Source organism: Petaurus breviceps, unplaced genomic scaffold, assembly GCF_028583685.1.
Source record: "Petaurus breviceps papuanus isolate PSGF00001 unplaced genomic scaffold, PetGlider_PUasm1.0 90638, whole genome shotgun sequence".
NCBI lineage: Eukaryota > Metazoa > Chordata > Mammalia > Diprotodontia > Petauridae > Petaurus > Petaurus breviceps.
The window spans coordinates 606,045-616,710 of record NW_027187295.1 but is presented as its reverse complement, the minus strand read 5'-3'; the positions used below and the strand labels follow the sequence as shown (position 1 = coordinate 616,710).

Below are 10,666 nucleotides of genomic sequence, written 5' to 3'. Positions count from 1 at the left end.
ATTTTAAAGATCTTCCATGCCCCTTGAATTTGCTGACATAGCAGGAAGGGGTGGGGCAAGAAGAAGCAGAAGCCAAGCTAGAGTGCATGTGTGGTGGCAGCTGCAGCGGCAGTGGCAACAGCAGCAGTGGCAGCAGCGGCAGCGGCAGTGGAGGCACAAACTCCTTTTTTTTTTTGAGCCAGCCAGAATTTCTGCTGACTCCTGCTGAGGACTGCTAGGGAGAGGAACTCCAGGCAGCCAGAGCTGCTGGGTGCACAGTTTGTTGATAATGAGCAGTTGCAATGAGTGGGGAGATGAGGATCTTTGCCTGAGGTAGCCTGTTCTGTTTTGAAGTCTTGAGAATGTGGGTGTTTAGTATATTAACTACCTGTTCCAACTTCACAACTACTGTAATGGCTTTGACTTTCTGGTTTTGGGACTTAGTTTTCTGGAATTTGAATAAATGTTCTAGCTTTATTTCCCATGTAGAGACCCTGGTATGTTTTGTGATTAATAACCATATCAGCATATTTATAGTTACCATAGGCATTGTGAATATTGCATTCTTTATATAAGTACATAGAGTGCTGGACCACGAATCAGCAAAAGCTGAGTTCAAATTCAGTCTCAGGTACTTACTGTTTTACTTTGGGAAGTCTTCTACCTCAGTTTCCTCAGCTGCATAATGGGGATAAAAATAGCACCTCCCTCTCAGGGTTGTTGTGAGGATCAAGTGACATAATATTAGGAAAATGCTTAGCCCACTCCCTGACACATAGTATATAAATTCTATTATTATTTTAATATCATTATCATTGTCATCATCATTTCCACAGATATCTGGCTGAGCAGCCAATTAAGGAAATCTTCATAGAAGACATGACCATAACCTCTCCTTTGCAGAGGTTGGGGGAGGGTGAATTGGTTGTGGAATCCTGCAAATGTAATCAAATGTGTATTTTTTTCAGGTTTGGAACAATTTTAATAATTTCAATCTCTCTTTTTTCCTTTTGAAGCCTAGAAATATATCTATGGTCATGTTACCACCACTGGGAGAACAAAAAACATTGGGCTATCAAGAAGCTGTGAGATGTCCAGGTGGGCTTATAATTCTGAGAATTCTGTCTTAGACACACTTAGATGTGTGTGAGATACATGAGTAAAGGCTTTTAAAGCAAGATATCCAGTGATAAAGTTCAAAAAGTATGAATGGGGACCAAAGAATGCAGACATGGATGAAATCCACAGACATAGACAATTCAGGGCATCCAGTGAGCTGTATAAAGTAACCAGTTAAAATATGGGTGAGTCATTAACAGTATGGATCAGGATAATTTATGGTAATTTGGGGGGCCTAATTTGTATAACCAGTATTTTGCTTTCTAAGGTTCACTCTTTCCTGAAAATGATACTCCATGTCTACTAGTACCTGAAAACCCTCTATATCTGCTTGGGTTAAATCAAGACATCTCCATTCAGTTCAGTGATTCAATAACTTGTTGCATGCAAGAGATTGCCTAGGAAATGTGGATATAAAAGCAAAAAGGAAAGCAGCAACTGACCTCAAGAATCTTACATTCTTTTTGGGAGTGGTTCAGCATTTAAACAGAAAAATAAATAGAATTTGAAGATGGACCTCAGGAAAGACTTTCTGTAGGAAGTAACAGGAGTTGAAAGCACTAAAGAGTCTAAGAGGGAGGGAAAGGGGTATAATGGAACCAACTCTCACCTATGTGCCAGGGCCCATGGTTAAATTTTCATTGTGAACATTTATACCTCAGAAATTGTTGATTGCTACAAATCAGTATTTATTGCTTTATCAAGATTGTCTAAACTTAAGTGTTAATGATGCAGATTAATCTTAAAAGTGCATGTGCATACATTTCTCCCTCCCTCTCACCCTTATTAAATGTTTAGCAATACAGCCTGTATTACTCTATAAATATTGCTTGAGCTCAGCAGGAGCGCAGTAGAAAGGAATTAAGACATCACCAGACTGCAAACTTGAGGACTAATAATAATAATATTAATAACAGCTGGCCTTTATTCAGTGCTTTAATATTTTCAAAATGTATTCCAACCATTATCTCACTTGAGCTTCATAATACCTCTCAGTGTCAGGAAGGAGTTCATTTCAAACAGGCAGAGCAGCCAATGCAAAGGCAAAAAAGGGCAAGAGAAAATTACAAATAAGGGAAACAACCAATAGATCTTTTTGGCAGGGACCAAGAATACATGAAATGATCTAATATTAAATGACGCAAGAAAAGGAGGCTGTGATGAGCTTGAAACAACAACTGAGAAACATATATTCCATCCTAGAGGCAAAAGAGAGCCACTGAAGTTTCTTGAACTGAGTGACTTGACTTCACCAGTGCTTTAGGAAGATTGTTTTTTGTAACTACACAGATGAGGGATTGAAAAGGTTTGGGACTTGAAGCAGGGAGCTCAATGGGCCCCCAGGATGCTGGGAGTATACAGGAAAGTGGAATAGGCAGTTTGTTTCAGCATAGCACTAATAGATAATCAAGACTCACTATACTTTTAAGGTAAGATTCATATTTCCAAAACAATTGTCTATACTTCATAATCACTGCCAAATACAATCTATTCTATTGTTCATCTTTTTATGTATGTAAAGATCTTATCATTCCAACTAGATTATAAGATTCCGAGTGTAGGAATCATGAGGCATATTTTAGAATATTGACCTACATGAGATATAGATAGATATAGATATAAATAGATATGTAGATATATGATAGCTGATTGCCCTTTGAACTACTTATTTTGTGTTCTGTCTTATCCTCAATGAAAAAGATAACTATAATATGAAAATTACATTTAAAATTTTACAAGTTTTTCAACTGTTTTGAAATCTTAGCCATGATAGAAATTTACTCATACAATATGATACATTGTATTAAAAATCATTTGCTAGGAGAAAAAATAGAACTAGAAAACAAAAAAAATCCAACTATTTTTAAAAAGATATGTCAGTGTCTTTTATTAAAAGTTAGTAAAAAAAAACTGTCAGAAGCATTTTTATAGCCACTATATATGATTTCTCTTATTTTGTTTCTTCCTCCCACCAGCTCTTTTATTTCTCAGTGTTCAAAGCTACACTGATTCTCTTCTATTTTTCTTATATCTTTCCTCAATTCTCTTCAATTTTATTTTCTCACAGAATCAGTTGAAAGACTTTTTTTTTAAAGTGTGAGCCCCAGGCTCCTACAGAACCAGGACAACATAATGTACTACCACAGGCAGTATGTAAAAAGAGTTTAGTTTATATACCTCTTTTGTTTTTATTAGTAGGATTTGGAAATTGTGAGATTAGAGATAATATTGTCCAATCCCATCATTTTCCCTGGGAGGAAATTGAGCCCAGAGAGGATCAAGCACATTGTCAAGGTGATATACTTAGTAAGCAGCATAAGTAGAATACCCACTCAGCACCTGTGATTCCAGCCTTGAGTGTTCTTTCCAATGTACTACACTAGCTCATTATAATTAAAAGTTTCAATTGACAGTATACATATGAATACTTATTTATTATTTCTTAATCATTTGTTTATATGAGACCCTGTTCTTCATTTCAGGGATTAGAAACAAAGGAAACAAAAAGACATGCTCAAGGACCTGACCTTATAGTGCATCAATGGCAGGGGGCATGATGTACAAAAAGGTAAGTATAAATTAAAGAATAATGAGCATAAAGGAAAGATCCATAAATGGTGGGTTAAAATATTTTTATGTAGCAAAAAATAGTTTTAGCTTGAGGATTGGCAAAAAAAAAGGTAGGAGGGGCAATCAGGACTAACAATTATTTTGATTTCAAATTTCAAATTGAATTAGAAGTGTCTTTAGACTAAACTGTATCTTTTATTATTCTTTTTATTTCCCCCTGCTTTGACTACCAAGACCTAATTAATTTTAAAAAATTAATTTGGAAAGGTATCTTGAAAAAGAAATAGAAGGAATCTATCTCTTTTTGCAAATAATATGATGATATACTTGGAAAATTCTAAAGACTCAACTAAAAAGTTAATTAAAATAATAATTTCATCATAGTAGCTGGATATAAAGTAAACCTACGTAAATCAACAGTGTATACACACATACATATATAAATGTGTGTATATATAGGTATATATATAGATAGATATAGATATAGATATATAACAGCAGGATCCTGTAGCAAGAGATAGCTAGAGATACCTCCTTTAAAATAATTCTAGACAGTATAAAATACCTGGGAAGACACCAACTGAAACAAACTCAGGATCTATATGAACAAAACCATAAAAAAAACTTTGTATACAAATAAAATCAGATGTAAATAAATGGAGAAACATTAATTACTCATAGATATGCAAGGCCAATGAAATAAAAATGACAATTTTACCAAAATTAATCTATATATTCCTAGCCATTCCAATTAAATTACCAAAAGTTATTTTACTGAGATATATATGGTTTAAATTCACTACTTTGTATTAGGTCAGTTTAAGCATTTTATATTCACATGTTTTGATTCATCACATTTTATTGATATAGAATAATAATAGCATTTGTATAATGTTTAAACTATGCAATGCTCTTTTTTTTTTAAAGCAATCGGGGTTGAGTAACTTGATCAAGGTTACACAGCCAGGTGTTCTGGGTGGGTGCAAAGTGTCTGAGCCCAGGATTCGATCCCCAGGTCATCCCAACACTGGAGCCGGTGCTCTTACTCACTGTGCTACCTGGCCACCCCTATGCAATGCTCTTTACATATATTATTAATTTGATCCTTACAACAGCCCTGTGAAGTAAATACTATCATTAACCCCATTTTGCAGATAAGGAAACTCAAGAGAAATGAAGTGACTTGTCCAGTATCACACAGCTGGTAAGTATCTGAGATAGGATTCAAACTCAGATTTCCTGACTGCAAAATCAGGGATTCTATTCACTACATCATCTAACTGCCAATGATAGTGTCTTAAAATTTTTCATTACCTCCATAATATGAATTTATTAGTTTTCATCTTGATAATCTGATTTTCATTTCATTTTAATTAGTTTGTTGATTTCATTGGTTTTGTTTTCAGGTTTATCTTTTGATTTTCAAAATTTCTATTTTTGTATTTGTTTTGGGTAATTAATTTGTTGATTTTTCTGATTCTTATTTACATGCCCAGTACATTAGTCTTCTCTTGTATCTTTTGTTAATATGTGTTCAGAGTCATAAATTTTCCTCTTAAGTCTACCTTAGTGCATACTGTAAATTTTGGTATACTGGTTCATTGTTATAATTTTATCACTAATGTTTTTTTGTGAATTGTTTTGACTCACTTATTCTTCAGAATAACAATATCTCATCTCCATTTTTTTATTTTTTATGCACATTTTATTTATTGAATATAATTTTATTGCATTATGCTATGAGAAGGATGTGTTTAACTTTATGCATTTATGCATTTATTTATGAGTTCTTTATGTCCTATTATGTAAAAGTGCCATATAATGCTTTAAAAATAAAAAGGTTCCCTTTTAACAATCCCCTAAATTCTAGCTTATTTGGTTTGTACAGGATTCTAATTATGTTCATATCCACTGTTTTATTGTTATTATATTTAAGTAAGATCTGTCTGAGTCTAAAAGAGTTACGCTGAAATGACCTATTTTACAATCTAGGTCTTTTTTGCTGTTTGGTTAAATTTTACTTTAATTATTTGGGTCCTACTTAATTTAGCACATATGTAAATAATTATGTTACCTATGGTAGCTTTCAAAATAGTTTCCCTATTCATCTCCCCTGACAGATCAATTTTTGCTGTAGCCTTATCTGAGATAATGATTTCGATTCTCACATCTTGTACGCAGATAAGATTAATGAACTCAACTCTATTGACCTATGTAAAGGAATGAAATGTATTACAGTTTGCATACTACCCTCCCCCAATTATCTGGTTTATAATTTGGCATATTATGATATTGGAAGGACTGACCAATGAGGGCCCAATAATCAGAGCATACATAATATGCACTGCTTAGTGCCAACCCACATGGAAACATGGTGAACCTACTTCCATAAATCTGTAATGGAGGGAATATTTTTCTGAGTCAGAGAATAGAGATGAGCTATTTCTTAACAACTTATTGCAAAGTAATTAAAAAGCTTTCAATTGGCTTTGGAGCCAGAACTGAGTATACATGTAAAAGGCTCCAATGCATAAAAAAATCTTTCTCTTTTCTCTGATAGTAAATAATGTAAAAACTGCTGGTGGGTTTCTTTTTTGGGGAGGAGGCCTCTTTTCTTAAGTCACTATATGGCCATGAACTCTGCTAGTCTGTCTCTTTTGCCTTCATTCTTGTCAGATCTCAGACAATGATAATTGGTGACAGGATGGACAAAACATTGTGAGCAACAAAATGTCAGAAGAGAGAACAGATATTCAGCAATAAGGATCTACCCTGTGCCCTGCAAGAAAAGAAGCAGCTATGATATACTCAGAAGTGAACTTGGTGGGCAAATATTTGGTATCCCTCATTTTAAGTTTCCTTTCTCTCTTCCCAAGCACCAAGACGCAGAATGTAGAGTGATTTCAGTGCAGTGTTTTTGTACTCCTGTCTTTGCTGTATCTTCTTCTCAGTAAATATTCCTTTGTAAAGTCTGGTTTATATTAGTTGATACTGAGAAGAAATGATTGGGCAAATGATGCTAGGAAAATATTAACTGGAAAATGTTATTACAGGGAATATACTAGAATGGTAACTCAGAAGTATTATAAAGATATCTCTAGAATGTTACCATAAGGCCAAAGAGAAGAGCTAGATTCTCTGTGGGAAAGACCTGTTAGTCTGTGAGGTTTGAGATAGCAGCCCTCTAGCCTATAAGCTACAATGTTATGTTGTTTGTTTTTTGTAAAGTGTGGGCACATTTGTATTTGTTTAATTACCATATATTAACAAAGAGGTACTGTGGTGCTATGGATAGAATGTTAATATTCGAGTTAGGAAGAACTGGGTATAAACATATGCTAGCTAGGTCACCACTGGTAAATCATTCAATATCTGAGTGCCCACAGCAACTCTCTAAGATAATAAATTGCAGAGAAAAGTCTAATCTTTATCAGTAGAGGGATTTTCCATATTAGAAGTTCCTTACATTTGATAAAAATCCTAAGTCCAGAATGAAAAATGCTTTTTTTCTTCAACTGACAAACATTTTTCTCCATTCCCTTTAATTCTCCTGCCCCCTTCACACACTACAAAAATAAAAATCAAAAATAAAAGCCTTGTAATAAATATGAAGAGAAAAGCATAGCAAATTTCTACATTGGTCATATTGAAAAATATGTGTGGGGCAGTTTAGGTGGCACAGTGAATATAGCACTAGTCCTGGAGTCAGGAGGACCTGAGTTCAAATTCAGCCTCAGATACTTGACACTTACTAACTGTGTGACATTGGACAAGTCACTTAACCCCAATTCCTTGCCTTCTCTCCCCCCTCCAAAAAATAAGAAAATTGTGTGGTATATTGAGCATATTTAGTCCATTGATTCCTTGTCAGGTGATAGGTAGCATTGGTCATCACTAGTCCTCTAGAATCATAGCTGATCACTCCTTTGATCAGAGTTCATAAGTCAAACTTGTTCATTTTTATAATGTAAAAATATAAATTCTTACCTGGTTCTGTTTAGGTTCCCCCAGACAGTCAGCATCAGTCCATACATGTGTCCCCAGGTTTCACTCAAATTGCTTCCTAAATGATTTCAATATTACTGAATGTGCCTATGGCATAATAGTATTCCATTACATTTATATATCACGTTTTGTTTAGTCATTTTCCAATTGATGTGCATCCCCTTAGTTTCCAACTTTTTTTATCTGCAAAAACAAGATATGATATAAAGCATTTTTGTACTTTAGGACCACATTCTCTTTTTTTTATCTTGAGAGTTTGTAAGTGTATTTTTTTAATCAGACCTTTCTTTTGATCAGTATGGGGGAACAGAAATATATATTGTATAAGAGTGTGTGTTTTATATACGTATATATAAAACACTCACACATATATGTGTGTATATTTGTATAGAGAAACAGACAGAAAGAGGGAGAAACAGGTATATCCTTCACTAATGCAAAATAGCACACAAATATTTTAGTCTTGGAGAATTCATTTGTTGTTAAGCAATTTACCAATTTTCATATTACCAGCATATATGTCAGAAACAGGATTTGAAACCAGTTTTTTCCTGATGTCAACATCAGTTCTCTATTCACTCTGCCATGCTGCTTCTGATGTACTTATTATACATAGAAAAGTAATCATTTGACAAAAGAACTAAAAGAGGAGAAAGGGATGTTAGAAGGCATTGCCAATTAAAAACCAATCAGAAACGAAGATAAAATACCTCTGAAATTCTGTAAACCAATGTACTAATGGTTTTTCTAATTTATCAGTACAGAAGCTAGCCACTTCTTTTTGGAAGTCCCAAAAGTACAAATGTAGAAGACATTTGTAAAGAGTGTTGAGCACCTGCTCTTCCATCCTGGATCCCAAATCTAAAATATTGAAATGTTCTGTGCTAATGTTGGAAAAGTCTGTGCCCTGCAGCAATAACACTCTGTAATTCAGCTAGAATACACAAGGGCACTTGAGGAAAAAAAGAAGAAAATGAAAGAGGCAGGAGTCATATAAGGCCGTGAAGCTATCAAGACATATTTCAATACAAGCTGGACTTTTCAGAGTCAGTATCATGGATCAGCAAGAACATGCAACTGTGAGTCCAGAGATTTAGGTTGTGATGTCAGTCTTCGATTTAACGCTTTAGGTGACCTTGGAAAGCCAGCTCACCAATCTCTATCAGTATTGTATGGAGAATAAGACACTTGAAGAAGAGAAAATAGGAAGCAACTTAAACTGTACTAAGGTTGGGAAGTACCCTCAGCAGCAGGACTATGGAAAACAGCTTCAATTCTTCATCAGAACAATGTGTGTGCCTTCCCCATGTTAGGTCCAGGGAAACAGGCCTAAAACTTCTACTATGATTCTATGTATAGCAACAGGAACCCAATTCCAAGATTACCTGATGGGAAGGCATCCAAGATGAAAGACCTACTGGTGAATAAATGAAATCACTGCATAGGATAAAGTGTGTAAGGCTGAAAACACGGGTCAGGACACTATTATCTCCCTAAGTGTTTGTTCAATCAATTAGTCAAGCATTTTTTTTAACATCTACTATGAGTCAAGCAGTAAGCTTGGTCCTAGAAATAGAACAATAAAAGTTAAATATGAAAAATAGCAAGTTCCACTCCCTTTCTTCCTTCTTTCTCTACTAAGGTATTGTTCCTGTTAACCTCACTTCTCTTCACTCTCCTAAAACCCTCAAAGCAAAGCCAATTCACCCTCAATAGCTTCCATTTTTTTCTTTACTTCCTCAGTGCTCTTTGAAAATAAAAAGTTGCCAAAGGGACATTTATTTCCTCTGAACTAGTAGAATGTTAGAATATAAAGAGTAAATGGAATATAATCACAGAGGGCAGGTGTTAGCAGTGGGGGAAAATTGTGAAAGGGATTCTGCGGTGATTTTCCTTAAAGAAAAAAGTCTGTCACCTACCCTTACTCCTCAATAAACTCCAGTGATTCCTAATTACTTCCAGGAGAAACAACTCTAAAATCCTTGACACATAAAGTAAATCATAACCTGGATCTTTTCCACCTTTCCAGTCTTCTAGTTCTTTACTTCTCTCTGAATTCTCTCTGATCCAGGCACAGTCATATTTGAAACCCTCTATCTTCTAACAATAGTATTCCATCACAATTACATGCCACAAGGTCAAAGGTACACATTTTTCTAGCATAAGGCAACATAAGAGGTCTGCAGGACAGGTCTGTAACACTGGGATGGGCACAGTCATGAAGTGTGGCAGAAGCACCAGTAGTGACCACAGTAACAGTAGCAGCAGCATCTCCTAGAGCTATATATGGTAAGGGTATCAGAAAACTGATCAGAAGACATTATAGGAGACCATTTACTGCTAATTGGCACAATTGGTGCTGATTGGCAACTCTACTGCCCATAAGCAATTCAAGGTCTGAGTTCCAGAAAGAAAAATGAGCAAACAACCAAAAAAGAATTTGACCACAAAGAGCTACTGCAGTAGCAGGGAAGACCAATACATAAACTGAGAAGCTAACAGGGTGAAAACAACAAGCAAAGCCTCCAATAAAAATGCTAATTGGATCAAAGTTCAGCAAAATTTCCTGAAGAGTTAAAGGAAAAGATAAGAGTGGTACTGGAAAAATGGGGAAAGAAATGAGTGAAGCAAGAAAATTAGGAAAAGATAATTAGCAGCTTGATAAAAGAGGTACCAAAAATATGGAAGAACACAGGATCTCTGATCCCGAGATAATTCAATTACTATCTCTATCCTCAACTTCTCTTTGGTCACTCACATTTCTTTAGAGGATCCCTAAAGAATTTTCTTAGGAATTTATCTGCTGTGGTGCCTATATATAACATAGTGCCCTGAGGAAAAATCATTTGGCACTAGCTATTTTAAGTAACCATCATATCACTCACCCCCAAAATCATTGCAAAAAATCTGGAGAAGTGGGAGAAGTTGATGCCCAGCCAAGAGTAGCGAAGACTCAATTTGCAACTTTACATTCAGTTAGGTTAAAGAGCTG

At 35.1% G+C, this 10,666-nt stretch overlaps 2 long non-coding RNA genes across 4 annotated transcripts; one reads left to right on the top strand and one right to left on the bottom strand.

Moving 5' to 3' along the window:
• The first annotated feature begins 2,098 nt into the window (after window positions 1–2,098).
• LOC138143304 (uncharacterized) lies at window positions 2,099–9,319 on the top strand. 3 transcript variants are annotated; one of them, XR_011163662.1, is made up of 5 exons: window positions 2,099–2,528; window positions 3,582–3,667; window positions 4,824–4,873; window positions 6,346–6,492; window positions 8,434–9,319. It is a non-coding gene; the product is annotated as an uncharacterized lncRNA (long non-coding RNA). The 3 variants fall into 3 exon arrangements; XR_011163661.1 differs by having other exon boundaries at window positions 8,439–9,315; XR_011163660.1 differs by lacking the exon at window positions 8,434–9,319 and having other exon boundaries at window positions 6,346–7,495.
• On the bottom strand, window positions 6,627–8,425 carry LOC138143305 (uncharacterized). Its single transcript, XR_011163663.1, has 2 exons — window positions 8,076–8,425; window positions 6,627–8,034 (listed from the first exon to the last, which is right to left on the bottom strand). It is a non-coding gene; the product is annotated as an uncharacterized lncRNA (long non-coding RNA).
• Window positions 9,320–10,666: the final 1,347 nt, after the last annotated feature.